The 28000-nt window shown below is 43.2% G+C and overlaps 1 protein-coding gene and 2 long non-coding RNA genes across 11 annotated transcripts in view; 2 read left to right on the forward strand and 1 right to left on the reverse strand.

The window, feature by feature from the left end:
- Positions 1-28000, forward strand: part of LOC146401174 (uncharacterized) — a 1049691-nt gene that overhangs the window by 751059 nt on the left and 270632 nt on the right. The window lies entirely within an intron of this gene.
- Positions 1-28000, forward strand: part of HIVEP1 (HIVEP zinc finger 1) — a 145842-nt gene that overhangs the window by 29080 nt on the left and 88762 nt on the right. The gene's annotated exons all lie outside the window — the stretch shown is intronic.
- On the reverse strand, positions 18654-19401 carry LOC106507341 (uncharacterized). The gene is made up of 3 exons (XR_001303254.3): positions 19261-19401; positions 19066-19174; positions 18654-18788 (listed from the first exon to the last, which is right to left on the reverse strand). It is a non-coding gene; the product is annotated as an uncharacterized LOC106507341 (long non-coding RNA).

The raw sequence follows: 28000 nt of genomic DNA on the forward strand, positions 1-28000 counted from the left end.
TCATTCCTCAGGCTGTGTTCTGGGTGCTGCCCTAGACCCCAGGGGTGCAGAGCTCCCGGGGTGCTCTTACCTGGTCCTCTAGGTGGACACTTAAACAGTGTACAGTAGAGTTTCCAAGAGTGACTTTAGAGAAGATGATGCAAGGTCAGGATCTTGGAGAGTGAATGAGAGTTGACCAGATCATCTGGGAGGAGGTGACCTGAGCAGAGGCCACTATGCAAAATAAAGGTGTGATGGTGAACTGTGTGTGTTTCACATGCCGTCACATGTGTATGTTTGCAAGAACCATACTACCTCCAGGGAGCTGTCAACAGGGAGAGGGGTGTAGAGGGCACAGAGTGGGTGGTGGGTACTGTATGAGCTGTCTCTCCTGTTAATTGTGCCCCATTCTCACAGTTGTTGAACTTTCGATGTCTGGCTTTTCACTAAACACAGTGAACTGCACAGAATCAAAACATACTTGTCTGTGTAAGTTTCTTTGTATATTTACTATTGTACTCATTCCTATATTGATCATTGATGATTTTCATGAGACTGTACATGAAGCAATGGCAAATATTAGATTTTTCTGACTCCTGATCCATGAAACTATATTCCCTTTGGCATTTTGTTGCTGAGTAATAGATTATTGTTTAATAAAAGCATCTTTGTGGATAATGTGGTTTTATGTGGTTGGGAAACAAGTTTTATTGGATATTTAAGAAAGAGTTTTATGTATGCAATAGATGGTAGCAGTGTTTTGCTGTTTTTAAAAAAATGTTCTTCAACATTATAAAATCTAAGTTCTGCCATTTATCATTTTTCTTTTCCCTTTTTAAAGTATCCTATATAGAAAAAATTAAGAATACGATTTATCTCTTAGACATTAAGGTTATGCACATTCATTTTATTTTAATGATTTTTTGAGCTATTGCTCTCGTTTCTATTGATGGTAAACAAAAATTTTTATGAAGTGCTCTATTGGATCTTATATAATGTCTTCATAAAGCAGTGTAAATGGCTATGCTACCCAAGGTAGTCTACAAATTCAGTGCAATCCCTGTCAAAAGGCCAGTGGCATTTTTCACAGAACTAGAAGAAAAAAATTTAAAAATTTATACGGAAACACAAAAGACCTCAAATAGCTAAAGCAATCCTGATAAAGGAAAAACAAGGCTGGAGGAATCAGACTCCCTGACTTCAGGCTATGCTACAATGTGACAGTCATCAAAACTGTATGGTACTGGCACAAAAACAGAAATAAAGATCAATGGAACAGAAAAGAAAGCACAGAAATAAACCCCCACACCTATGGTCAATTAATCTACGACAAAGGAGGCAAGAATACACGGTGGAGAAAAGACAGTCTGTGCAATAAGTGGTGCTGGGAAAACTGGTCAGCTACAGTGAAAGAATGAAATTAGAACATTCTTTAGTACCACGCACAAAAATAAACTCAATATGGATTAAAGACCTAAATGTAAGTTCAGATGCTATAAAACTCTCAGAGGAAAACATAAGCAGAATACTCTTTGACAGAAATCACAACAGTATTTTTTTGGATCCACCTCCTAGAATAATGAAAATAAAACCAAAAATAAATAGATGTGACCTAATTAAACTTAAAATCTTTTGCACACCAGAGGAGACCATAAACTAAAAATGAAAAGACAGAATGGGAGAAAGTGTTTGCAAACTAAGTGACCAGCAAGGGAGTAATCTCCAAAATATATAAACAGCTCATGCAGCTCAATATCAAAAAAATTAAACACCCAAACAAAATATGAGCAGAAAAATCTAAGTAGACATTTCTCAAAAGAAGACAGACAGATGGGCAAAAGCACACGAAAAGAGGCTCGACATCACTAGGTATTAGAGAAATGCAGATCAGAACTACAGTGAGATGTCACCTCACCTCAATCAGAATGGCCATCACCAAAAAGTCTGTGAACGTTAAATGCTGGAGAGGGTGTGAACAAAAGGGAACCTTCCTACTCTGTTGGTGGCAGTGTCAATTGGTACAGTCACTGTGGAGAACAGTATGGAGGGTCGGTCCTTAAAAAAACTAAAAGTAGAGTTGCCGTATGATCCAGCAACCCAACTCCTGGGCATATATCTGGAGAAAACCATAATTCGAAAATACTCGGGTACCCCAGTGTTCATGCAGCACTGTTTACAATAGCCAAGACGTTGGAAACAACCTAAGTGTCCATTGACAGAGGAATGGATAAAGATGTAGTACATATATACTATGGAGTAGTACTCAGCCATAAAAAAGAATGAAATGTTGCCATTTGCAGCAACATGAATGGACCTAGAGGTTATCATACTAAGTGGAGTAAGTCAGAGAGAAAAAGACATACCATGTGATGCCATTTGTATATGGAAACTAAAAAAGTGATACAAATGAACTTATTTACAAAATGGAAACAGACTCACAGACTTCGAAAACAAAATTTATGGTTACCAAAGGAGAGAGGTGGGGGAGAGGGATAAATTAGGAGTTTGGGATTAACATATGCACACTGCTGTGTATAAAACAGGCGATCAACAAGGATCTAGTGTAGGGCTCGGGGAACTGTACTCAGTGTCCTGTAGTCACGGAAGCTGAAAAAGAATGGCTCTGTGTGTGTGTATGACTGAATCCCTTTGCTGTACTCCTGAAACTGATACCACAGTGGAAATTCACTATACTCCAATGTAAAATTAAAATTACATTTGAAAAAGCATAGATAACGTATTTTCTCAAATGTATTTGTTAATATTTGCGAAGTCTTGGTATAACTAGTTTCTTTTTTTTTTTAATTAGTCTATGTGTTTTATGCATTTAAAAGCATTCTAAGAAGAAGCCCATAGATTTTACTAGGCTGCAAAGGTGTACATAGCACTTGCAAAAAAAAATGTTAAAGAGTTCTGTGCCTTAAGCCTCAAGGCCGGGAAAGGAAAGGCCCGAGCGGGACGGACTGTGGAAGGTGACGGAGCTCTGAGTCTCTCCTCTGCCTCTTCGAAGCTCTGTGATGAGTGCGATCTATCCATCACGCGTTTCGATGCGAATTAAAATAGATGCCATATGGAATGTACCTGGAAGGGTAATTGCCACTGTCACCTTTGGTCCTCACTCGCCCCACAAGCCAGCTGTGTGTCCTCGGGCCAATTACTTCTCACTTCTTGGTCTTCGTTATGTATTTATCTCAACTAAATGGATTTAGACCTGTCTGTTTCTACATCAACTAAAACATTTTTGATAATTTGAAAGTCACAGTTGCCTTTTTCAGATGGGGACGATGTGCGCATCTCTCCATGACGCCCCTAAAGGGAAGAAGGCCCAGACCTTGGTTTTGTTGATTAAAGACATGATTATATTGGCGGGCATTGTTTTTGTTTCTGTACCACATAGATTTTTCTTGATGAGTTTTCTGTCATTGGATATTTGCCAGTTGCCTCTGGTTGGAAGCATGCCTTGCGTACCAGCTCTGCGACATGGAGGCTGTTCCTGATAAGCCAGGCTGTCTTTGTGGTGGGAGGAATCCCGCCTCGGTTCTCAGGAGTCTTCTTGAATGTTGTGACTCCATCTCCCTCTCTCCCTTATCTTCATTTGCAGTGGCTCCCTAAACGGCATTTTTGCCATTGGCCCCATTAGCTGGCCTTAAGACTGGTTGATGATAGATGAGTTGGGGGGTAGAGAGGCTCATGTGATGAAGTCGGAGTATAGGGCCCACGTGACACGGAGTCCAGGTCAGTGCAAGAGGTGGATGACAGGTTGGAAGCTCTGTGTGCAGCCAGACCCTGCAGGGTCACGGCCAGGAGCAACATGATGAGGCTGCCACGCGGGGCACCCCTGGGTCCTGGGCAGTGCAGGGTGGGGAGGCCCTGTGAATAAGCCCCCCGGGTGCAGTGTCCTGTACCCCTGGGGAGAGGAGGGAGGGTTTCCCCAGTGGCCAGTGCCCCAACTGTGGGCGAGGATTCAGATGCTGGGCAGCTAAGGGGAAGTACCAACAAAAAGAAAGATGTATGAAGTTGAATGCTTTCTTTTTCTTTTCTTTTTTTTTTTTTTTTTTTTTGGTCTTTTTAGGGCCATACCTGTGACATATGGAGGTCCCAAGCTAGGAGTTGAATCGGAGCTGAAGCTGCTGGCCTACACCACAGCCACAGTAACACCGGATCTGAGCCGCTTCTGCGACCTACAACTACAGCTCAAGGCAATGCCAGATCCTTAACCCACTGAGCGAGGCCAGGGATCGAACTTGTGTCCTCGTGGATACTAGTCGGGTTTGTTTCTACTGAGCCACAATGGGAACTCCCAAGATGAATGTTTTCTACTGCCAGATGCAGGGGTTGTTGAAAGTGCACATTACTTTGTGTGTGTGTGTGTGTGTGTGCACGCGCGCGAGTGTGCGTGCACACACCTGCTTTTAGAGGAGGGGACCCAGGGCTTTCATCAGAGTTCTGAAGGGGCCTTTGATCCCAGTGCAGCCAAGAAACACTCTATAATAAAGAGGTTTAATGTGTTTGAATCTTTGCTTTTCCACCAGGTGGTGCAAATCTTTTATGATGTTCACTGAAGTTAAATCCTCTTACAAGAAAAATTTTAAATTAAGCCTTTTTTTCCCTCTAAGAGTTTAGTTCTACCATGTAGTGAAGGATCGTTGATCTGATTCTTGCCTTCTGTCTGTCCTTCATAAAGAAAGAAGTGGATTTAAATAAATTTTGTAATGTTGGCCATCTATTTAAATTATCCACAGATTTTTGAGACTGTTACACGTCTTTCGTTCTTTCTAGAAAAAAATACAGTGAAAACTGGGAAAAAGTAGTAACATTCAGTATACTGATTGTTTCCTGCTCCTTATGAAACTAGAAACACTCGATTTTTCTAAATTTTTCTCACAGAAAACTTGTATGATTTAAAAAATTTTAAAGATAAAAGGGTATCTTCGCAAATATGTCAGACTTGAACTGTCTTCTCATGCAGCCCAAGTAACAAGTAAGATTGCGGTGGGACAGGAGGGATCACTGCTGAGTAGAAGAGGCCTCTTGATTTGAGTTTTCGTCTGTGTGGGGTAGAAAGAAGGTAGAGAGGGTAGGTCACTGTATGAAAAGTGTGATATTTCATTGTCAGGATAAAGGCAAGTGAGAGTGAATTTTCCGTTTCAATATGTTTAAAGTTGTCTTAGAAACTTGGAAAATTTCAGTTAGCACATGTTTTGAATCTTTTGGGGAAAAGTATTTGTATGGACTTGCTAAATGTGTTATATGTACATACCACAGCAGAATTGCATAAAATGTGCATTGAGATTAATGTGTAATAGTTGAGAGATAGTTTAACATTTGAGTTTGATTATTTAATAGTTTAGATGTTCATACCAATGGCTAGCTAGTAACAGTTTTAATTGATACATAACAGCAGTTCAAATAGTCCAAGACAGCTAGATAGCCCTGAGGTCCATGCCATGTGTCTAAAGTTTAGATGAGAACTTATTAAATAAGATCTTTTTTTTTTTTTTTTGTCTTTTTGCTATTTCTTGGGCCACTCCCGTGGCATATGGAGGTTCCCAGGCTAGGGGTTGAATCGGAGCTGTAGCCACCGGCCTACGCCAGAGCCACAGCAACACGGAATCCGAGCCGCGTCTGCAACCTACACCACAGCTCACGGCAACGCCGGATCGTTAACCCGCTGAGCAAGGGCAGGGACCGAACCCGCAACCTCATGGTTCCTAGTCGGATTCGTTAACCACTGCGCCACGACGGGAACTCCAAATAAGATCTTTTTTGATCTTACTTGTAACTCTTCTCATTTGCCATGATCAGTGTTTCTCAATTTTTTTTTTTTTTCATCATCAACCCAAGTTTATGGGCTTTTTAAATGACTTGGTCAACACACTTACCAACATGTATAATGTTTTTCTGAGAGAAAGTATGTTTGAACTTCTAAGCAAGAAGGTTTTCAGTTGAACCTTAAAACTGTGGCATGTTAATTCGGGATGCACTGGGGGCACTCAAGTGCATCCCCAGAAGCTTAAAGCCCCACTCCCGCTAGCAGCCCTCAGACCACACAGCCTGAGTCCAGCTGGTATGGTTTGCACCTGTCAGCACCTTCCTCCCGCACCCAGACGGGCTCCACATCCCTCCTCTGCGGTCCTTCTGGAGCCTCCATGGTGAGGCCTCCTGTAAGCGCCTATTGAGCGTTTATTTTCTGGTTCTAGGGCTTCTGTGGTTTTTTAGCCGGGTTGTCTAGGGAACCACATTAATGAGATCACCAGGGTGATGAGATGCTGTGTGGCTCTCGGCACACTCATCTCTGTTCCTAATTCTGGCTGTCCGCTGGGCATTTTTATCCATACCGTTGGTCAGAAGTTCGATTGTGTGAACGTGTGTGTGGACCCAAATAAATTCTTTGTCCTTCTCAGACAGGCAGCTTAGCCCTGGTCCTGGAGGTCCCAAGAATTGCCTGGTAGAGGCAGGACCAGGAGATTGGCTCCAGGTTAGAACCGGCTCCAGACATGTTCCATTCTTCCAAAAGGAAGGCAGAGCCTGTTTGAGTTGATTTCACGTGTTAAGAGAAATTTATTTGGTTGGTTTACTTCCTTTAACATGTCACGACTAGGGCACATCTTTCAAGATGCTGTCAGGGTGGAGAGGCGGCTCAGGGATGCCGTGCTGCCAGCTCCAGAAGACAGTGGGGTTGGCATCCCCTGGGGTTGTGCAGCGGGCACAGCCTGGAGCTGGCCCATTACTTTCTTCAGTAAATTTGTGGTGGGTTAATGCTTGCTGAGGAAGTCTGCCCCATTGTCAGTGGAGACTGACCCACCCAAGCCTCGGAGAGTGTGTTCATAGTGTGTAAACACCTTTTTATAACAAATCTCAAATAACAATTAAACACGCATTGTAATTTTAACAGTGCATGCCTGTTAAGTGCTTTCTATAACACCGGGAGTGGTGCAAACATGCCTAATAAAGATTTGGTTGTAATGTTTACAGACATTGGGAAGCCAAGCTTTACAGTTGTCTTTTAAATTCTGCCAATTTGAAATCTAGCAGTTAATTGTATTCTTAAATATTTGACATTTCTTTTTATAAATGAGTATGACTTTCGCAAGAACGTTAAGCATCTTTTGTGAAACACTGACCCAAGAGATGACATACATGTCATAATTTAAATGACCTAGAATTCGCTGGGAGATTTTTCAAATAACTTTAACAATGCATAAACTAGAAAATGTTTCCCATGGTCATCCCAATCGTTTGACCTACCTTTGTAGATTTTTATAGACTTTAGGATTGTATTAAGTTTTTAAAAATGTACTTTCAAACGCTTTGCTCTTCCAAACTTGAGTTGTAGTTTAGAAATGAACCATATGGTAATAATGCTTCGTATATGTACTCACGGGGAGTGGCTGACATTTCTTGAGTTCTTACTGTATTTCTGGACCTGTCCTAATCCATTACCTCATTCAATCCTCCAAAAAAAAAAAAAAAGAAATCCTGTAGCAAGTTGGTACTTGGTTGTCCCCACTTGAAAAAGAGGAAAACGAAGGTGTACTGACGAAGAAGCCACGGGCGCCACGGCAGCCACGGGCACTGAGTGGCAGAGCAGAGACTGCAAGTAGAATTGTGGGCTTTGAGCAATAAGCCTGATCCCTCCTCTCCCTGCTGCCACACTTCAGAGTGTCCATCTTATAAAATTTAAGTTGGGGGACCTGCTAGTGTAAAGTGAAGTAGCGGATGCGAAGAGACCCTGCCCTTTTCAAGGCTCGGAGGCGCTTGGCACAGTGGGCGGCAGTGTCGGGGAGGAGCCCCTGGGGAAGTGGAGGCGTCGTCCCGTCCCTCGGAGGCGCCCTGCCGCCGCCGCTCCTCTTCCCACTTACCCTGCTGGGGAGGCAGGTTCCTCACAGCCCCTGGCCTTGCAGGTAACCTGTCCCAGGGCCCACTTTTTAGAGATGCTCTTCTCCACCCGTCCCCCGGCTGATCGCTGCTGCACAGGCTGCCCCCCCTCGCTCCGAGTGGTTGGCGAGCCTGCCAGGAGAGCTGCCAGGAGAGGGTTTCAGGCCCCGGTGCGGTTCGTTGTACTCCCCTTGCCTTTTTAGCGTCCGAGTACCTGAGCCGTTCCCATAGGTGGGGCGGAGGCAGAGACCCTGAGTTTATCCCTGAACCTACTCACCCTTCATGTCACCGCTTAGCCGTCATGATACGCCTGCAACCTCCCTTCCTTGCCTGCTTTTGTCCCGTGGGTGTATTAAGCCTTTCCCCGGGTCTCTGCCAAGCGGGCATCCCCAGGTGGGGCAGTTCCTTGTTCTCTTAAGAAGTTAGGAGTTCTGAGTCCGTCGGGGTCCACTGGTGAGAGCAGGCGGCCGCACAGAGTGTGTGACTGGTCCTGGGAAGACAGCTCAACCCTGTTCCTGAAGACAGCAAACCACAGAGGCCCAAGGTCCAAAGTTTCCTGCTTCTTTCTGTAAGGGAATAAAAATTCCCTTGAGTAAAGAATTACGATCGTGTTTCTCTGAATTTTGTCGCCCGGATATTAGATGACCATTTAGTACTTTAGTAAAGGCGGAGATGGCTTTATTCCAGTACTTTCCCTCTGTGCAGATGTCTCTTGAGAGGCCTTCCACCCAGACTTGTCCACCACCCCCCCACGATTCCTGCCTTTTTTCCCCTTCATCATCAAGATGCTACTTGTGATTCACAGCATATTTCAAAACATGCAAGTGACTCTGTTGTTAATGGAACCTGGATATACCATCTGAAGAGCCAGTATATGGTCCAAAATAGAATGCTTACTTTTCAAAATGTCTTTCCAGTGGAGCTGAAGGACGCTGGAAGTTAAAAACAGCTTTTTCTCATTAAGGAAAAACGTCCCCCGCCTTTGAGAAACTGGCACACGGGGCTTTGCTTTGTGATGCTTTCTGCCCAGGTACTGGGTTGCCATTGAGCGAAACAGTGGAGCTGTTCTTTCTGCTTAGAAACATTTTTGTATTATTTTCTCATCACTAATCTGCTCAGTTTTAACCGGGATCAAGCCTTGAAGTGTTTACGTGATACCTACTGACTGCTTACTGCATTTTAACCAGTGTCAGTAGAAGGATGTTAAAATAGCTATTCGTTGTGTATGATACGCTTTGGGATCCCAGCATAGAGCCAGCTCTGGGTTGTGCAAAGGAGGATGGCCGTGGTGAGAATAGCAGAAAAGGTGTGTGTGTTTTGGGGGGGGGGTGAGTCTCTTAAATCATTTATGGCCATCATGTTCATTATGGGGGTTCGATTAGCAAATAACAAAAATGCCCTTGAAACGAGTGCTGAAATAGAGGCACTCTTTGGTATATGGAGGTTTGGGATTAATGCTATTTTTATGACTGAATCCATCTGTATTTAAGAGAAAGGTGGTTTTGGCACCTGCCCCTGGCCCTGAGCAACCCCGTCTGAAGGGGTCTTTCTGTGCCCGCCCCCCTCTCTCTTTGCTCTCTTTCTCCTTCTCTCTCTCAGATTCCCATGGTGTGGGTGGTGGGTCCTCACCCCGGAGAAGAGGAGCCAGTGGTAGTTGACCTCCTCACGCAGCTGTGGGGTGACCGTGCCCGTGTCTGTGTTTTCTGTGTTTGGGGGGGTGTGTAAGGCCCTTGCACAGACCTGCATGCCAGGTGCTCTGCCTGAATCGATTGCTTCTCTTTCACTAACTGTAGATTACTAAAAATCCAACAAGTGCTTTTCGATATATGAAGTTCACCCAGTTCTCTGTTAAAAAAATCGAGATATTTTTCTTCCTGCTACCCTGGGTAGAAATTCATGTAAAAAAAAAAAGATAGAAGTATGATTTACAGATGATTCAAGGTTATTTAAAAACAAATTAAATTTGTGGCTATATAATTAATGCGTGTATTCCTGGCAAGTTCGAGTAGCTGTATTGAATAAACTCCCTTTTTCTAGCTTGCCCTATTTGGGATTTCAACAGTTGTTATTTTGTAATGAGGGAGCATTCCCTTTGTGAAATTTTGCTTCCTTTATACATGTAACTGTTAAGAGTGAGGCAGAGCTGGAATTTGACGAGTTGGTTTGTGACATTAAAATGAGGATGTAAACTCGGGCATCAGCTGGGAGGATGCTAACTGGGGCTGTCATGGGCTCCTGGGTCCCGGGTGCAGGTCAGCACACATGGCGTGTCTGGCCTTAGCTCCCGGGAAACCTGAAGCCTCTGCCTGACCTGCCGGGTCTGGGCCTCTCACCTCTAACCTGTCCGAACACTGACCCGGGGACGTGCCCTGAACGCAGGGCCCCTGGTCCCCCAGCCTGCGGTGGGGGTGCTGACTTTCAGGCATCACATCTCACTTTCCCAACTGATTCTCTGTGTGGTAGATAAGCCGCATTTAACGTGTGTGTGTGTGTGTGTGTGTGTGTGTAAAGGTCCTGCCAGCCACAGGTGCCTGTGAAAGACCAAATGCTTCATCAGAGGAGCCAGCCACATTGCTGTGGCTCTGCCGTAGACGGGAGGTTACAGCTCCGATTGGACCCCTAGCCTGGGAACCTCCATATGACGTGGGAGTGGCCCAAGAAATGGCAAAAAGACAAAAAAAAAAAGGTTTGTTCTTTCATTTTTGTCTGTGTGTGTGTATAAAATAATTCGGCAGTGAAATTTGAAAGTGTAGTAGGTGCATATGTGCATTGGCCTGCGCTTTGCATTTCCAAATGGAAGGAAACAGCCTGGTTGCAGCTTACACCTGAGCGTGCCGCTGCAACCAGCTTTGTGTTTGTTTTTCCCGGGGAAGGGCGGCTGTGGGGGAGCCCAGCGCAGGAGCCGGTATTTCTGAGGTCACCTTATTGGAGGGGCTGAAGTTTTTCTCCTCTCTCCCCCTTCCTGCGTGTGCGCTTTCCTTGCTGTGGTTCCCTTCCCTTGCCGTCTCTTCTCGCCCGTCATTAGGCTTCAGCAGCCTCAGGCGAGAACCTCGGTGGCTGTGACTGGGCTTGTCTACACCCTTGCCCGGATCAGTTGGAGGAGGAACTGCCGGCTCTGCCTTCCAGATGGGTTCAGACCCCGCGTGCGGGGACTTTCCGCCGATGGAGCCGGTGTGATCAGCCGGCCCGGCTCTGAGGCTGCGCGGCTGTAACTCACCGTGACCCGGGCTCCGGGGCGAGGGCAGCCTTTGGAAACTACCTTCCAGTTGTGCAGCGTGTTGCATGAGTAAAGAGATGGCCTCTGACGGCAGCCAGACCACAAGATAGCCATTCAGATTACGCATGTATCTGTCTGTTCTTTTCCTCTAGTTTTGTTTGACCCCACAAGGGCACTCGTCTGAATAGTGACACGTGTCTTCCTAGGAGCCCAAAGTGGGCGGATGCGTGTTCAGAGGGACGACTTCGTGTAGCAGGATGTGCTGTTTGAGGACTTGTGTTTGTACATGTTCATTTTCTTAAACATCGTTTGAAAAAATGAATGTTGTAAATATCCTGCCCGTGGTACATCAGGTGGTTACAATTTTGTCTGATCCTTAGCGGATCTACATACAGTTGTTTGACAGTTTAAGGAGTGCTTTTGGGAAGAGCTGACACACTGACCCCTCTGGGCCCAGTCTCTGACCTCCGTCATCTCTTTCAGGAATTCAAACTGTCTCGTGAGGCAGATGGTCCCACTTAACTTTTGGTTTGGTTTCACTTTCTTTTTCTTTCTTTCTTTCTTTTTTTTTTTTTTTTTTTTTGATGGCAAAGCTGAGGTATGGGGCTGAGAGCAGCGTCACTTGGCCTGGTGTCACCAGCCACCAGGATGGAGGCTCAGTTTGTCTGAACACAAAACCCTCCCATCCCCTGTGCACAGTGTGGCCCCAACTTAACTTTCTTTTCTTGTCCTAAAATGAAACCCAAGAATGGCATTTCAGCAGCTTAAGACTAGGTAACCACTTGTTAGCTAGAAATGTAGGTTGACATAACAGTTGTTAAAATGCATGCAAAATGGAAATATTAGGTGAAGGCTTGTAGCAGTTGCTCAATAATATTTGGAGTGAGAGGTGGGGAGTCTCATTTTAAAAATAATGTTTAAAATCTAGTTTTTTTCAATAATTTGATTTTCATTACAGGAAAAGCTATTTCTTATATTTGGGCCATGTCCCTGATATATTTGACAGCTATAATTTTTCCCTAGATCAGAAGACTTTCTGTGCAGCTGCTTTAATTCACATACCCATTTGGGGGACGCAGTCTGAAAGGGTATGTGTCTAGAGAATAGGGTGTTTCAGAATGCTAGTCTGCCTGAGACAAGATATACAATTATTACAGATATTTTCTAAGATGCTTTGTGTGTGTGTGTGTGTGTTGGAATTTTCCGTGGCAGGTCTAGTCAAATTTTACTTGCTGCTCTTTGCACATTGAGATGTCCTGTCACTTTACGGTTTGTTTGTAAGAAGAGGGTGGAGTTTTCTCCTGGTCAAGTTAGAAGATAAAAACTTACCAAGGAAAAAAATAAGAGAAACAGCATAGAAATATGTTATAAGCTCTGGGAGAAAAAAGATTGTCATAGGAAAACATTTTTAATTATAAACGACCTCAAATGTTTGGATAGAACAGAAAACAGAAACTGCAAGACCCATCACGTTCTAAAGCCCTGGGAGATGGTGGGTGGGGGGAATTGTCAGACTCCCCAGCCCTAGGTGAGGGCAGAGCCGATGCCACATCTTGAGCGAAACCAGTGTGTTGCTGGCAGGCGGAGGAGTGTGGGTCATATACTGCTTCAGCTGGGATGTGTTTGGAAAGAAAACACCAGTTCTCCTCTCCCAGGTTTATCAAACCCCAGCCAAAACGAGAGGTGACGTACGTGTCTCTTGTTAGGACACACAGCTCCGTTGTTTGGTGGCTTCCCTTTCTTTGCTAGAATAAATACTGTTACGATGACTATTTGGGTGCACAGTGCTTGTTCCATATTTAAGGTAATTTTTTTCCCATAAAGAATCTCCTGAGTTGGATAACAGAAAGAACATATACGCGTTCAACCTTCGCCATTAGAAGTAAGGGCTACGTCTTGTTAGAATCAGAAAATATGGGTGACTTTCTTCCCGCATTTCAAGAAGAGTCTACTCTACTTGAAAGCTAATAGCTTTCAAACTCTCATAGCCCTTAGCTTTCAGCAGGGTCCACTTTGTATGCAGTTCACTTTCATCTGATGCTGCTTTAGTCGGCTGTGATGCCAGTCTGAGGTATTTTGGAGCATTGTATTTGGTTCACGCCTTTATCTGATGACTCTAAGTAATTAGATTGATACCCGTGTTTATGCTCTGGAAATTAAGATACGAAGAATAGAATATAGTTGATCTTTCTCTCTTTGTAGGTAGATTTATCAAAAAAAATTTGTTAATAGATGTTTCTTGCAGAAAATTTGCAAGACTCACATGTAGAAATTATAGTCACTCATAACTGTATCATCCAGAAATAACTACTGGCAACTCGATGTATTTCATATGTGTGTGTATGTAGACTATATACATGCATATTTATACATACACACACATGAACATATAATTCCATAAGTGTGATTTTAAAATGTAGTTGGGATCATATACTCTGTATTTTGTGGTGCTCACCTTTAATGACGGTTGTCACTAGTGTTTCTCAGTGTCATTAGAATTCCTTATAGACATTGTGTCAAACGACTACATGATACTGCATCATATTACTTTGCCATAATTAACATTCCCTTGCTGTTTCCATTTTATCTAATCATTATCGTGGAACCTTTTTTTTTTTTTCACTTTTCTAATTAACATGATTTGATGGCATTGCATATTCTTTGATCAAAAACAACTTGCTTCTTGTCCATTAAAAAGTCTGAGCATTTGAGAAGCAAATTCGGGATTGTAGTATTACATTTTTTGTGTCTATCCTGCAGTCATTTTAAGAAAAAAAAAATCTTTGTGTTGTCAATACCTATTTTAGAAAGTTGCCTTTGTTAGTCTTGGTTTGATCTCTTCTCTTCCACTCTTTCATGAAATGTAGGTTGCAGGTCTTCATGGCAGGTGGTCAGACACGTGCAAAAAGATGGACAAGGTTCTTGTTCTTGTAGAGTTTACTGCCTGGTGGGAAAGTATAGTGTGAAATAACTACCTAAATTATTACAGAATTACAGTTGTAATAAATGTTACGAACCAAAAGTCACTGTGGGCTCTTAGAACGTTTGCCTGAGAAATCTAAACTGGAAAGAGAAGAGGGATCTTCCATTAAAATTATTCTCATGAATTTTACTATCTTTTGTGGCTTCTATTTAAAATAGAAAGCCTCTGTGCTTCTTCCGAGGTGCTGTCACAAACCAGAGGATACAATGCAGACGCCTTATCTGTGTGTTTTCCTCTCACCAAATACCCAGTCCAGAGAAGACAGCATTAATCCTTCTGGTTGACTGTTTGACTTGGGAGCTGGAATTTTTTCTGAACTAGCAAATTTCAGGATCTAAGTTTGAATCCTTTCAGCCAGCATGGTGGTTTTGAGGTTAAAAAGCATTGATGGTGTTCCCGTCGTGGCGCAGTGGTTAACGAATCCGACTAGGAACCATGAGGTTGCGGTTTCGGTTCCTGCCCTTGCTCAGTGGGCTAAGGATCCGGCGTTGCCATGAGCTGTGGTGTAGGTTGCAGACGCGGCTCGGATCCCGCGTTGCTGTGGTTCTGGCGTAGGCTGGCGGCCACAGCTCCAATTCGACCCCTAACCTGGGAACCTCCATTTGCCACGGGAGTGGCCCAAGAAATAGCAAAAAGACAAAAAAAAAAAAAAAAAAAAAAAAAAAAAGCATTGATCTGCTCACCAAGTTGAGCGCAAAATAAGGAAAATGATGTGGGTAAACTTGTGTCCAAGACAAGGGTCCGATTAAGCCAGTGCGTGGAGTGGCGGCAATGTCTGTCCATCGTCCCGAGGCGCTGCTCCGTGGAATCCCCGTGGAGGGGGTGACCTAACCCTTGGTTCTTTCATTACACATCTGATCGCTCAGCAGTGGCGTGAACAGAAGTCGCATATTGGATTAGAAAAGCGGTTGTTGTGGGGGTCTGGATTGGACTGACCCTCGACCTGGTGCAAAAACTGGAAGAAAGGCTGAGATCTAGAGCGACTAGCTAACAAAGAGCCAGCGTGAAGAACACGGAGCAGAAAATCAGTTGAAATGCTCGAAGATTTATTTGCAGGCGAAGTGGAATAAACTGCCTGTAGGGTAACGGGGCAACGTGAGAAGGTTTGATGAGGAAGGAAGTGTCTTGACTTTACTTCCCATGTTGTACGAGCCTTAGAGTGAAGGAGTGCGAAATTCTTAAAATAGTAAGATTAATATAATTAACACCCATGTTTCCTTCACGTAAATTCACCTCTGTTAACATCTTGTCCCATTTGACTTTCCTCTGTATGTGTAGTATATTTGGTTTTGCTTGTGGTATGTTGGTTTTGAGAATGCATTAAAACTACCTATTTTTTGAGTTGATTTTGTTGTATATGGCTCCTTTTCTAAGTAGTCAGTGGATTTTCTTGGTTTTTCTCATTAGGTTATCATAGCATCTGCAAATAAGTGATTTTATTTCTTCCTTTACACTTTTCATGTCTCTTTAGAAATTTCTTTTCTTACTGCGTTATCCAGGGCCTCTGAAGCATTAATTAAATAGTATCACCAATAAAATTCTGACTTGAGAGTAATGCTTCTGATAGTCTGCAGTTAACTACATGGGCTGCACTTAGCTTCTTGTGGATATTATTTACATAGGCTCAGAAAGTATCTTCTAATTCTGGGCATTTTGATAGGAATTGGTATGCAATTTTTGTCCCTCTTTTAGCTTCCATAGTGATATTTCTCTCCATATATCAGTGTAGTGAGTTGTAGGAATGCATTTTTCTGATGTCAAGCTGATCTTTATATTACTGAGAGAATTCCGACTTGGTGTGATGATCTTCTAATTATTTAATGTGTTTTGGTGCTGCTTTATTTTAATGGAATCAGTGAATCTAGACACTATTTTGACTGGTGCAATACAGATCCATTTAAAAGTTGTTTTAATACATTTTTATCATTGATAAGATACCTAAATCAACAGATAGTAAAAGCATAACTGCGATCGTGGGAGAGACGACGGAATTTTTGTTAAAAGGAGACCCTCACACCCGAAGTGGTTGGGAGTCCGTAATCTAGAAACTTGAGAACACGTCTCATGCTCGCCCTCGCCCTCATTCTGGTAGTTTTGCTTATCAGTTTGTTGTCTGGAAGATGATCTTGAAGTTAATTGCACATCCTACAATCAGGCATAAAAAGGATTTTTAAGAGGTAATCTCAGTTATCTTTCTGGGATTAGAATGGGGAATACACAGCTGTATTTTTGAAGGACCAGAGGGGAGTTGGTAATTCTTTATAATCCTTGCTAACAATCAGTGACCATTGCATAGTCATTGGAAAATGGGAAGGATAGTAGGTTTAGAGTTCGTGACCCCGGAAGCCTGAATGTTGGGTGGTCATGTCTCTTTAGTGTGCCTAGAAGGACTCTAGCTGATGGATTTATTCTCACAGCTATTGCATCTGTTTTCAAAAATGCCTCAGTGTCTTTGGGACATCTGGGTATATTCCTTTCTTATGTTACAGAATCTGTAAGCCGAATGATGTATGATTCTAGAAAGAAGATCATGTAAAACCAAAATGCTGCTATAAAACGTAAGGGCTTTTGGTTCGGGAGCATTTACCAGTTGTCAGTGATTTGGAAAATGGTGTATAAAATTTATATTTGTTTCATTTATAAAGTGCTTGCTAGTAATTCTGAACATTTTATTTTATTTTTTAAATTAGCCCTCTGTTTAGTGAAATACAGATAGTCAAAAGAAGGGTAATGAAAGTAATTGATGATATAAATTATAGTTTAGGTCCACTCTCAGGTTGGCTGGTTCTTTTGAAGTTGATTCTCAAGTAAAGTCCTAGAATCATTGTTCTTTAATGGCTGAAAGGAAGCTGGAGGGTATTTGTTCAAAATGTTCGGGATATTTCTTTTCTTTTCTTTCTTTTTTTTTTTTTTTTTTTTTTTTTTTTTTGCTCTTTTTCTAGGGCAGCATGTGGAGGTTCCCGGGCTAGGGGTCGAATCAGAGCTGTTGCTGCCAACCTACACCACAGCCACAGCAACACCAGATCCAAGCTGAGTCTGCGACCTATACCACAGCTCACGGTAATGCCAGATCATTAACCCACTGAGCGAAGCCAGGGATCAAACCCACAACCTCATGACTCCTAGTTGGATTCGTTAGCCATTGAGCCACGACAGTAACTCCTGTTTGGGGCATTTCTGATGGAGCAAATATCTCGTTAGATGTTAAAGTTATAAAAGTGAATAAAATACAGCTCTTGCTTGTAGGTCTAGCCAGCCTGGGAGTCAGATAGCCTGACTAAAGAATTTACTTAGGGGGGAATCAGTTCTAGAATAGAACCTTTAGGCAGGAGGTGGGCTTCCCAGGTGTTGTGGGTGTCACACCCACAGTGGGGCAGGCAGCCTGAGTGCACACGGCTCCTTGGTGCTGGGGGCATTCCTGAAACTCTTCCTGAAACACTGAAAAAGAGGATTTCACCTAGCACCTCTTTTTAGCTTGCTCTGTGTCCTTAACAGCTGTTGCCTTGAGATGCCTGGGCATTCCTATGTTCTTACCTACACTTTTTTTTTTTTTTTCCCCCCCGCTTGGGGAGGAGTTCCCACTAAGCATGTAGAACCCAAAACAGCTTGAGTGGTCATTTAAGTAGTTTTTAATCTGATCACATCGCATATTCTCTAAACTCCTGCACTCTTGATCCCGAGGTCTGACCTGGATCAAGGCTCAGCTCCTTTCTGTGGTGCCAAGTCTGTCCTGGTCTTGCCTCCTCCTGCAGCCACATCCCTCTCTGTGCTTCCTGTCTTATATTGAACCCCAGAAAGGCTGGATGCCTTCCCTGCCTATGGTTCTCCTGATCTGATGTGCTGTTTCCATCCTTCCTGCTTTGCCCAGAACCTCTTTTTATTTTTTTGTTTTTTGGCCTTTTTTTATATAATGATTTTTGTTTTGTTTTTTTCCTTACAGCTGGTTTACAGTGTTCTGCCAGTTTTCCACTGTACAGCATGGTGACCCAGTTACACACACATGTATACCTTCCTTTTTCTCACATGATCATGCTCCATCATAACTGACTAGACATGGTTCCCAGTGCTACACAGCAGGACCTCATTGCGTATCCATTCCAAAGGCAACAGTCTGCATCTATTAACCCCATGTTCTGGATCCATCCCACCCCCTCCCCCTCCCCCTTGGCAACCACAAGTCTATTCTCCAAGTCCATGAGTTTCTTTTTTGCCCAGAACCTCTTGATTCCACTTCTGCAGTGGATTCAGACCTCTTTTCAAGCCCCTCGCCCTTGGGAATTTTCCAGAACCCTGGGCCAGACTTGATGAGGGACAGTGCCCACCACCCAAGAGCGGTCCTTTATGAAAATGCCTCATGTCTGTCCTGAAACCTTAGGGGTGCCTCGCATGTTGGCAAATGTTTGCTAAATAAATCAATAATGGAAGTTTTAAAACTGCCCTTTTCATGCCTGGGACAGTTAAAAAAAAAGTGTCTCCACACACCTGAGTATATTAAAAATTTTTACTGATTATTCTGTTGTATTGTTTTTTTCATGTGAATCATCACCTGTTGTGGTTTCTAATTTATTTTTCCTTGGAAAATGCATCTTTAGAGGCCGTCAAAGGAACCACGTTTTTATCATTCATCAGCCACCAGTGGGAGCTTGCTCTGTGCACTCTCAGTTGGAACTGTTATCAATAGTTAATCACATGTTGGTTGACAGTTTATGGAATTTGATATTTTGATGCATCCTATGGGTTAAAACAAATTTTTAAACATGGCATTTTAAAATGTGTCAGTTACTGTCAGTCAGGATTTTATGGACAAGGATTACTTCTGTTCTCTAATCTCAGTAACCATGCGAAGCATAAATTAGCATTTTTTTTCTTTACAATGATATTTAGGAAAGGAGACTGTTCGGTTACAGTACAATCTAAACCTTATAACAGTTGAAGGATAATCTGTTCAGCTTTTCCCTTGTGTAGCATTATTAATAGATAACTATTAGGTCAAAAAGTGAAAGCAAACCTTGATTTTTCTAAATAAATACGAACTTGCAGAAGAAACAATGCATGCTGAGTACTGAGTGTTTCTCTTGGTTGTCATAATGGATGGTCTTTCCTCCTCCGAGTCTGTCCTTAAGAAAGCCAATTACAGGATGGTTAATACCTTAAAGCATTCTTATCTCAAATACTAAAATTCCCAGGTACAAAGAGGGCTCACCAAGACGCTGGCATGGTAAATGAAACTCAGCAAACCGTGATCATCTTTGGAGTCTCAGTTACGTTATGTAAGTGGTCATACGGACGGATTTTTTAACTCTGATCTTCCTAAATTGCTTGCCCATCCCTTAAGCGGTGGAAGGTGTTCCAAAATGCAAAAGAAGAAGAATGCAGTGCTGTTACTTTAAGACAGAAATTAAGCAGGGAGGGAAAGGGGGGGGATGTTGTGACTGCTGACATTTGTGGCCTCTTTTCATTTGCGTAAGAGGTGGACTGGCTTTCCTGTAGCTGCGGTTGCCATGGAGAGGTAGTGGGGGAGGACTCCCTGGACCACAGCCTGTGCCAGCAGTTCCCTCCCAAGCTGCTCCGGCTTGTGACGTTGGGGCAGGGCGCTCAGGTGTGCCAGGCGGCACAGATAACGGGGCTGGCTGACCTGTCATGGCTGGTAACGTGACTGTGCACAGTCCCCTGGGGCTGACAGACATGTTTGTGGAAGTGCCTGTGGATTCTCTGTGTGCAGTGCAAGGATTGTAATGTTGTGTGTCTTCCCACCCTGCCTGATTGCTCACCCTCCAGCTCGGATGAAAAGAGTTTAAACATCTGAAAGCAAATGTACGCCCTTGTTAAAATAAGAAACTGACTAACTTCAGTCGGCATGTTTGCATATAGATAGATGACATCACAGCAAGTCACATAAATGCTGATGGGACGCACACACTCAGAAAAATCTAACATGGTAGGTTAAACTGTAACCAGGAATGAATGTGTTACTAACCTGGAGTCATTAGCATACGGATATTAAAGAGCCAGCCGTGCAGCTAGATAATGCAAGAAAAATGGAACAATGAAAGTTGGGAGGATTTTTCTACGTAACAGGTAGAAGAAAATCTGTGTGCTTTGTAGATAAATATGCTTGTATTTGAAGAGATGAATTTTAGGAATTGTGTCATTGCTGGTAATATATTTTATTGGGAATATTTTTATGTCAGAGGAAATTCAAGAGTTTGGAGTATGATCATCTGGGGGGCTTTTTGGTTTGTTTTTTGACGTCAGTGGTAAATTGAATACGATGATTATATTAGTCTTTTGTTTCCTCATGGCGATCGTTATGCATAACGCCTTTGTTTAAAAACAAATGTGATTTAGTAATTTCAGCTGTTTAAAAGCACAAGTGTATGTCTTTTGAGGAAGTCATATAATAATGTTTAAATGTACCAAATATAAAGAAACTTACTTGACATCTCAGTTTTCTGATAAAAATCTGACTGTTCTATAGTAGTGGAGTCAGAAATGGTTTAGGTGAAGAGTATATTGTAAGGCTGTTATAGTCATTAACTACTTAATGCATATTGCAGCTTAGTTTTAGAATGATAACTAATTGCCTAATTTAATCTATGAGGGAAATGCCAAACCAAGTCTTTTTTAAAAATAATGATAGTGTTATGTAAAATCTAGACATAATGTCATACATGGTGGTAACTAACTAGTACTCTATAAAGATTTGTAAGATACACACAGTTATTACTGAGTTTACTTGGAAAGTATTGTTTCAAATTAAGATATTTCAGAAATTCAATAAATATTCATAGAGATTGTATATATAACTATTTCTTAAGTGATAAACTTATTTGACTTACTAAAATCTTCTAGTTCTTTTGCGTTTGTAATATTGTGTATTAAGAACAAATTTCATTACTTTTAAATATAGTCTTTTTTTTGGCTTTTTAGGGCTGCAGGTGTGGCATATGGAAGTTCCCAGGCTAGGGGTCAAAATGGAGCTACAGCTGCCTGCCTCCACCACAGCCACAGCAAAGTGGGATCCAAGCCACGTCTGCGACCTACACCACAGGTCATGGCAACGCTGGATCCTTGACCCACTCAGTGAGGCCAGGGATCGAACCTGCATCCTCATGAATACTGGTAGAATTAGTTTCTGCTGCACCACACCGGGAACTCCCTTAAATATACTATTTAAAGCTGTAAAAGTGTACAAGTTATTAGGTACAGATGTTGATGAAGTTGAATTTTCATTCATTTTCTTAATTTTTTAGATCATTCCAAGGTACACCTATTCAACAGGATACCAAAATTAGTTTTCTTGATTGCTTGTGCAGGTCATAGGGCAATGAGTTGTAAAATATTTGCACATTTGTTAGATAATGATAGGTATTTTAAAATGAATGTTAACTGCAAGCTGAGTGCTATTGTAAACATGTATTCTCATTGCCTTTTCTGAATCTCACACACTTTTGTGAGGTGGGTGCTGTTTTTAACCCATTTACAGATGAGGAAATTGAGGTCCAGAGGGTAATTTGTCTGATGTCGTAGAGATAAGAGATGGACCAGGATTTAAACCCATGAAAATTTTTTAACCTCCTCACTGTTCGTTGCGGGTTAAAACTATAGCCTGACGTAGTGTGAAAAGCTTTCTGTTCAGGTACCCTGGGATGAATCCCAGTTTCCAGATGTTTCCTGAGTAATGACAGAAGTTACACTTCTTCATGCCCCCATTTTTTCCTAAGTACTTAGTGGTAGAATATGTGAGTACTTAGCTCTAGTGCAAATGTGAAGGCTGCCTCCCCTCACCTTCATGGTAGTAGTTGTCACCAATGTGTATTATTATTCATTATATTAAAGTATAAGATGGCAATCCAAATTATGTTTTATTGCTTCATTTGGAAATGATTACTAGAGTAAAAGAGGAGTAGAGAATATGATTAAAGTAACATTTAACCCTTTTGGAGACATCCATTCAAATATGTATCTTTTTAAAGCAGGGTTTCCCAACCTGGGCACCGGTGATGTTTTGGGCTGTATAATCTCGGTGGAGGGGGCTGTGCTGTGTGTCGTAGGCTGTTTAGCCAGCATCCCTGGTCTTTACGCGCTAGATGGCCAAGCCTCCCCCCGCAATTGTGACAACCCAAAAAGTCTCAGACACTGTGTGACATCCTTTTGGGGCAGAATCACTGCTGGATGAAAACCACTGCTGGAGAGACAGAGGCGTTAATCACTCAGGAAACGTGATGTGATTGTAAAGCCTGTTGAGCGTGCTAGTAGAAAAGGCTGAGGTGCCGTGGGAGGAAAGCGAGGAGCAGACCGGCTTGGTGGCAGGTGTGGCTGCATGTGGAGGCCGCGGCAGAGGCTTGGTGACAGGAGAGGGCCTGCACCAGCTGGTCGGGGGAGGTAGTTTGGAGAGGTTTTTGGAGGGAGAATCGGGGGGCCTGGGGTTTACTAGGATATTACACTCCTGATGACCAAGAGCAAAGAAGGTTGAAGGTCTGAGAAGCGGACCCGGGGCCACCTGCAGGTCTGACTCATCCACCGGGTGGGCCCCCTGCATGCCTGCTTGGCCCGGCGCAGGACTCACACGTGTTTCTCGGCAAAGTCCAGACTTACTGAATGTATCCTGGAAACCGTGAGTCTTGGGTCTGTGGCTGCCAAGTGACTGCATACTTAAAACCTGATCTGCCTCGCTGGGGGTCAGGTGCGCGCTTGAGAGATGAGAGATGTCCCGCTTCGGCTGCGGCCTGCCTGGTGCCCGCCGCTCCTTCCACCAGGCTGCCCGCCCCGCCTCTTCCCGCCCCGGCCTCTGTCCTTGGCCCCAGAGCTTTCTCCTCCCATGCAGCAGCCACTCGTAAAGACGTTTTTGGACATCAAATAATTTCCTTACTTTTGAGTCACTGTTTTGAAGTTTACAGGTTTCTTAAAGCACTGCACCCCTTTGGTGGCTTCAGTGTGTATTCTAACTTTAACAAGCGGTGAAAACAGAACATTCCAGGGCCTTTCTGTGGCACAGCATTTGGGGAAACCCAACAGAATTTCTCTCTTTTCACAGCAAGTAACTTCAGCAGGCTCTTTAATGGGGCTATTTTAGTAAGATCATCATAAGCATGATTTAATCATCTTTTGCTAATAATAAAGTATCCACGACTTGTAGTTGCAGCTTAAATGCTAATATCACAGGATTGTAGTGCTAGTAACCTCGGCAGTGATGATAAAACCTTTGCTCTCTCATGAAGTTATGTTACTGAAATGGTGTGTATCTGGGTGGGTCTCTCCACGGTTTCTACTGCAGTAAAATGGAAATTCACTTTTAAGCAGCACCGAAGCCTGGGAAGTCTGTATAGCCCACGGCAGGCGGAGAAGGAGGGGAGAGGGCGGCCGCTCCTGACAGCGTGGCGGAGTTCGCTTCTCGGCCCCCCTCGCCTCCTCCACGTCCCCACTCCGGTCCCAGGGATCTGTTAGATCCGTTATGGGCGGCTGTGTTTTCCTCGGGGAAAAGACTCTCCGCTCGGTTTTCCACCCGGAATCCTCCTCCTGGGGGCCCGAGTAAAGTAGCTGGAACCTTTTTCAGTCCATGCACTTGTTGTGACAGATGGGAATTCAGCCACCTTTGAACACGTGCTGTGTTTCTAGGGTTGCACTCGTGCCGTGGGGATCAGCTCTTCTACCGCCAGGCCGCTTAAACACCTCATAAATGGCAGAGAGACTTAAGCATGGCAGAGAATTTCAGGAATAAAGGAGACCACAGGCGACAGTGGGCAAAGGGGGTGTAATTAGATACCGTTGGAGAGAGAGTTGATTGCACACAGTGGAGGGACTAGATGAAGCTCTTTGGGATGTGTAGAAGGCGAGGAACTGTTGCTTTCCTGGATTTGTGGGTACCACCTTCAGAGGGTTGGGTTTCAGCTTGTTCATGAAAAATGGTAAAGTATGAATGAACTCTGGGGGCCAGGATGTAGGGTGACTGTGGTAGATGTTTATCATGGAGTTTGTGATTTTAGCAGGTGATACTGGCTTGAAAGGAGCAAATTCACACACACACACACACACACACACACACACACACACACACACACACACACACACGCTTGTGCACTTAGTGCAGGAGGAGCTAGGGCGCTGTTGGCGTACCGTGGTGGCCCCAGTGGGGGATCAGGAAAGGCCTCAAGAGCATGTGACGTTCAAGCTCAGACATTAAAGAGAAGGAATTGCCAGCCCAGGCGGGACATCCTTTTGCTTAAATAATATAGAGAAGTAGTACAGCGTGGCGTTGGGAAGCTCACGTTCTGGAAGCCATGAGGAGTCTGGGATTAATGTAGACACACTACTACGTGTAAAATAGATAATCAACAAGGACCTGCTGTAGAGCACAGGGAACTGTGCTCAGTATTCTGTAATGACCTATCTGGAAAAGGATCTGAAAACGAAGGGATGTGTGTGTAGCTGAATCACTTAGCTGTGTACCTGAGACTCACACAGCATCGTAAAGCAGCCATACTCCTGTAGCAAATAAAAGTGAAAAACAACCTGGCAGAAAAACTTTTCCTCATTAGCTCCGAAGTTTGTTTCCGTGTGCCAGCGTTGACTCCTCTGTCAGTGTTTGGAGATCAAGGGCGCTTTCTCCCCCCTCGGGGAGGTTTTTATTGAAAGAGTGAGTACAAGTCCTTAACGCCCTGCCAGCACCTGCTCATACCTTTTGACTGTGAATGATTGATTTTTCCCCAAAGGGTCAGAAGGGAGAGGAGGGCTTCCCAGGCGGGGTTAGGGAAGTGCTGGGAGGCATTTCTCAGAAGGAACCCTGTGAGTTTGAAGCATGGTGGGGGCAGCCAAGCTGCGTGTGTGCCCCCCACCCCTCCCGGGAAAGGCAGGGCTGCCCTTCCCACAGGAGGGGTTCCAGCAGTGAGTTGAACAGGTAGCTTGCGAGGTCTCCAAGCTTTAAGAAATGTACATGCGTGTTAATTCCGTTTTGCTCGTTGGTTTAAGGATGTTTAAGAAATAGTTAACCTTATTAACTAGCCAAAATAATTGTATTCTGGATATCTCTCATGTGCTCCAATATGATTGAAAAGAGATTTCAATCATATTGAAAAGAGCTTTCAGTTTTTGTAAGTTCAATTATATTTTAGTGTGTTTTCTCCATAATTTGCCTAACTTGGTCTGTACGATACAGCTGGCCTCTGAACCAAATGACGAGGGTTGCTAAATGACTGGAACTGTTTTTGGCTTGACTAGATCAGATCCATACATATGAGGTTACAAGCCTAATTGCTGTTACTTTTGGCCACAGTCCCTGCAAGTGTGGGAGGTCGCCAAGAACTTCCTTTGTGGAAAAAAATGACATTTGTTCATTGTTTCAGTTGTGATGATTGCTTAAAGCATATGGGTTGTATTTTTTTTACCAGTAGGTTTATAAAGTTGTAGATTGGGAATTTTATGCATTGTAAAAATTTATCATAATTAAATATTTGTTCCTAGCCACTTTAGTGTACCAAGGGGCCAATATTATCATTATTTTCTAAGAACTGTTACTACTGGATAAAGGTGAAGGCAGAGAGCTGACATGTGCATGTATGCATAGAATGCTATGATGGAGATCTTTCAAACAATGTAGTACACACACACACACACACACACACACGCACACATTCATTATACATATGTACTTGCACACGTATACAAAGTTGTTTGAACCGTTATTTGATTATTTAGGCTGATAGCCTCAAGTGCTCAAGTGGTAATATGAGTGGTCCCCAAATAATTTATTTCCCTAAAACATAATTTAACATGTAACCAGTAGATTTAATGATGTGTTTTCCGAGTGTTATTTGTTTTGAAAATCAATTTCTTTTTTTGCTTGGTTGTTTTTTGGGTTTTGTCTTTTAGTGCTGCACCTGTGGCCTGTGGAAGTTCCCAGGCTAGGGGTCGAATCAGAGCTGCAGCTGCCCGTCTACACCACAGCCACAGCAACACCAGATCCAAGCCACGTCTGCGACCTATGCCACAGCTCGTAGCAACACCGGATCCTTAACCCACTGAGCAAGGCCAGGGATCAAACCTGTGTCCTCATGGATACTAGTCAGATTGGTTTCCCTTGAACCCTGACGGGAACTTTGGGGCTTTCTTTCTGCGTGTGTTGGCCAGTAGTGAAAACCTACCTTTTGAGTTCATGGTTGACCATTACCGTTGTGGATCACACAGGTGGCCGCCCATGCTCCTTTTAACATCTTATGTTTGTAATGAACCAAACCACGCAGCAGTTCCTGTCTTTTACATTTAAAATTACAGCATAGAATAGTCGTTAATGGGAAACAGTTACGTGCTGTATATTTTCTTCTTTTTCTCTTTATCTCTGTGAAACCATCAAAAGGTTGGGAACTAAATGACTCTAGACCATTTGATAACTTTTCACACAGAAGAGATAATAAGGATTGTGGGAAAGATGTAGTTAATTTAAACTTTTTTGAGTTTGCATTTCTCTTAAGGTTAATTTTTCTTGTAGTTATCAAATTTTAATTCTTCCCTGCTTTTGAGTAGCCCCATGTGGATGGTACAGAATGGCTAGGATTGAAGACCTTCATCTGATGCCGGTGTCAGGATTGCTGGACAGCTTACCTGCTGTGTGTCCAGCGGTGGGGGGGGCTCGGTGGTGATAAGCACTAAGCTGGCCTCTGCCCTCCCGGGCCGGCTGGGCTGGTGAGGAGTCAGACCTTTAAGCAGGAATTTTTCACAGTGAAATGAGATGACTGCTCTAGTGGGACAGCATAATGTACTACCTTGTACTTAGTGGCCCCTGACTGAGTCTTGATGAACCACAAAATATTAGGGTATTTTGGTTTATTTTGGCTGTAATTCCCGCCATAAAGGCCATGCCTGTGGTCGATGACTAAAATTGTTAGGCTTTGTCTGTTTTCACTGTATTTCTGTCCCCTCCACCAACTATTTAGAATTTTTCATAGCCTTTTTTTACCTTCTGATTCTTGCTAGTTAGGGAATTACCCTTGTGGAGGGATGCAAATTGGACGATCTAGGGTTGGAAAAACAGACTTCTTAACTCATCTCTGAATATTTTGACTAACATGTTGAATTGGAAAGTGAAAAGAATAGTGTATTGCAATACTTATGATGGTATTATTGTTGATTGGCAAATGTTAAAGTAGCCTCAGTTGGGAAAGAGGAAACAGGCATCCAATAATTTGGAAGCATGGAACAACAGAGAGTTAAGTCAGAAGATTAAAAAAGTATCTGACGGTATGCATACATATTCATATGTGTACATTTGTATGTACAGATATATGTGTTTATATATATATGTGTAGGCACCCATTAAGTAATATATGTACTTTTTAAGCATATGAGTAAGCACTTTAGAGAATTGAGGCATTCACGTTTTGTTTTTGACTTGACTACCCATATTTATACACTCATACGTAATTTTGTAATGCAACTATATTTAAATAAGTAATACATCTTCAAATGGGTAGTATGTAAACTTAATTTAAAAAATGAACTAGGAGTTCCCGTCGTGGCGCAGTGGTTAACGAATCCGACTAGGAACCATGAGGTTGCGGGTTCGGTCCCTGCCCCTGCTCAGTGGGTTAACGATCCGGCGTTGCCGTGAGCTGTGGTGTAGGTTGCAGACGCGGCTCGGATCCCGCGTTGCTGTGGCTCTGGCGTAGGCCGGTGGCTACAGCTCCGATTCGACCCCTAGCCTGGGAACCTCCATATGCCGCGGGAGCGGCCCAAGAAATAGCAACAACAACAAAAAGACAAAAAGACAAAAAAAAAAAAAAAAAAAAAGAACTAGTGCAGAAGTGTATGCAATTTTAAAAATAAGCATTTTCCCCCCTTTCCTGCCCCTGCTCTTAATCCTCTTACCAGAGGTAACCACCCATGCTAATTTCTTGTCACTTTTTTTAGAATTTTTTGCAGACATAGCAGCAGCATTTTTTTAAAAAACA

Source organism: Sus scrofa, chromosome 7, assembly GCF_054392235.1.
Source record: "Sus scrofa isolate SSC_HxYL_T2T_F1_AM1 chromosome 7, Sscrofa_HxYL_maternal_Yorkshire_Landrace_v2.0, whole genome shotgun sequence".
NCBI classification, from domain to species: Eukaryota; Metazoa; Chordata; class Mammalia; order Artiodactyla; family Suidae; genus Sus; species Sus scrofa.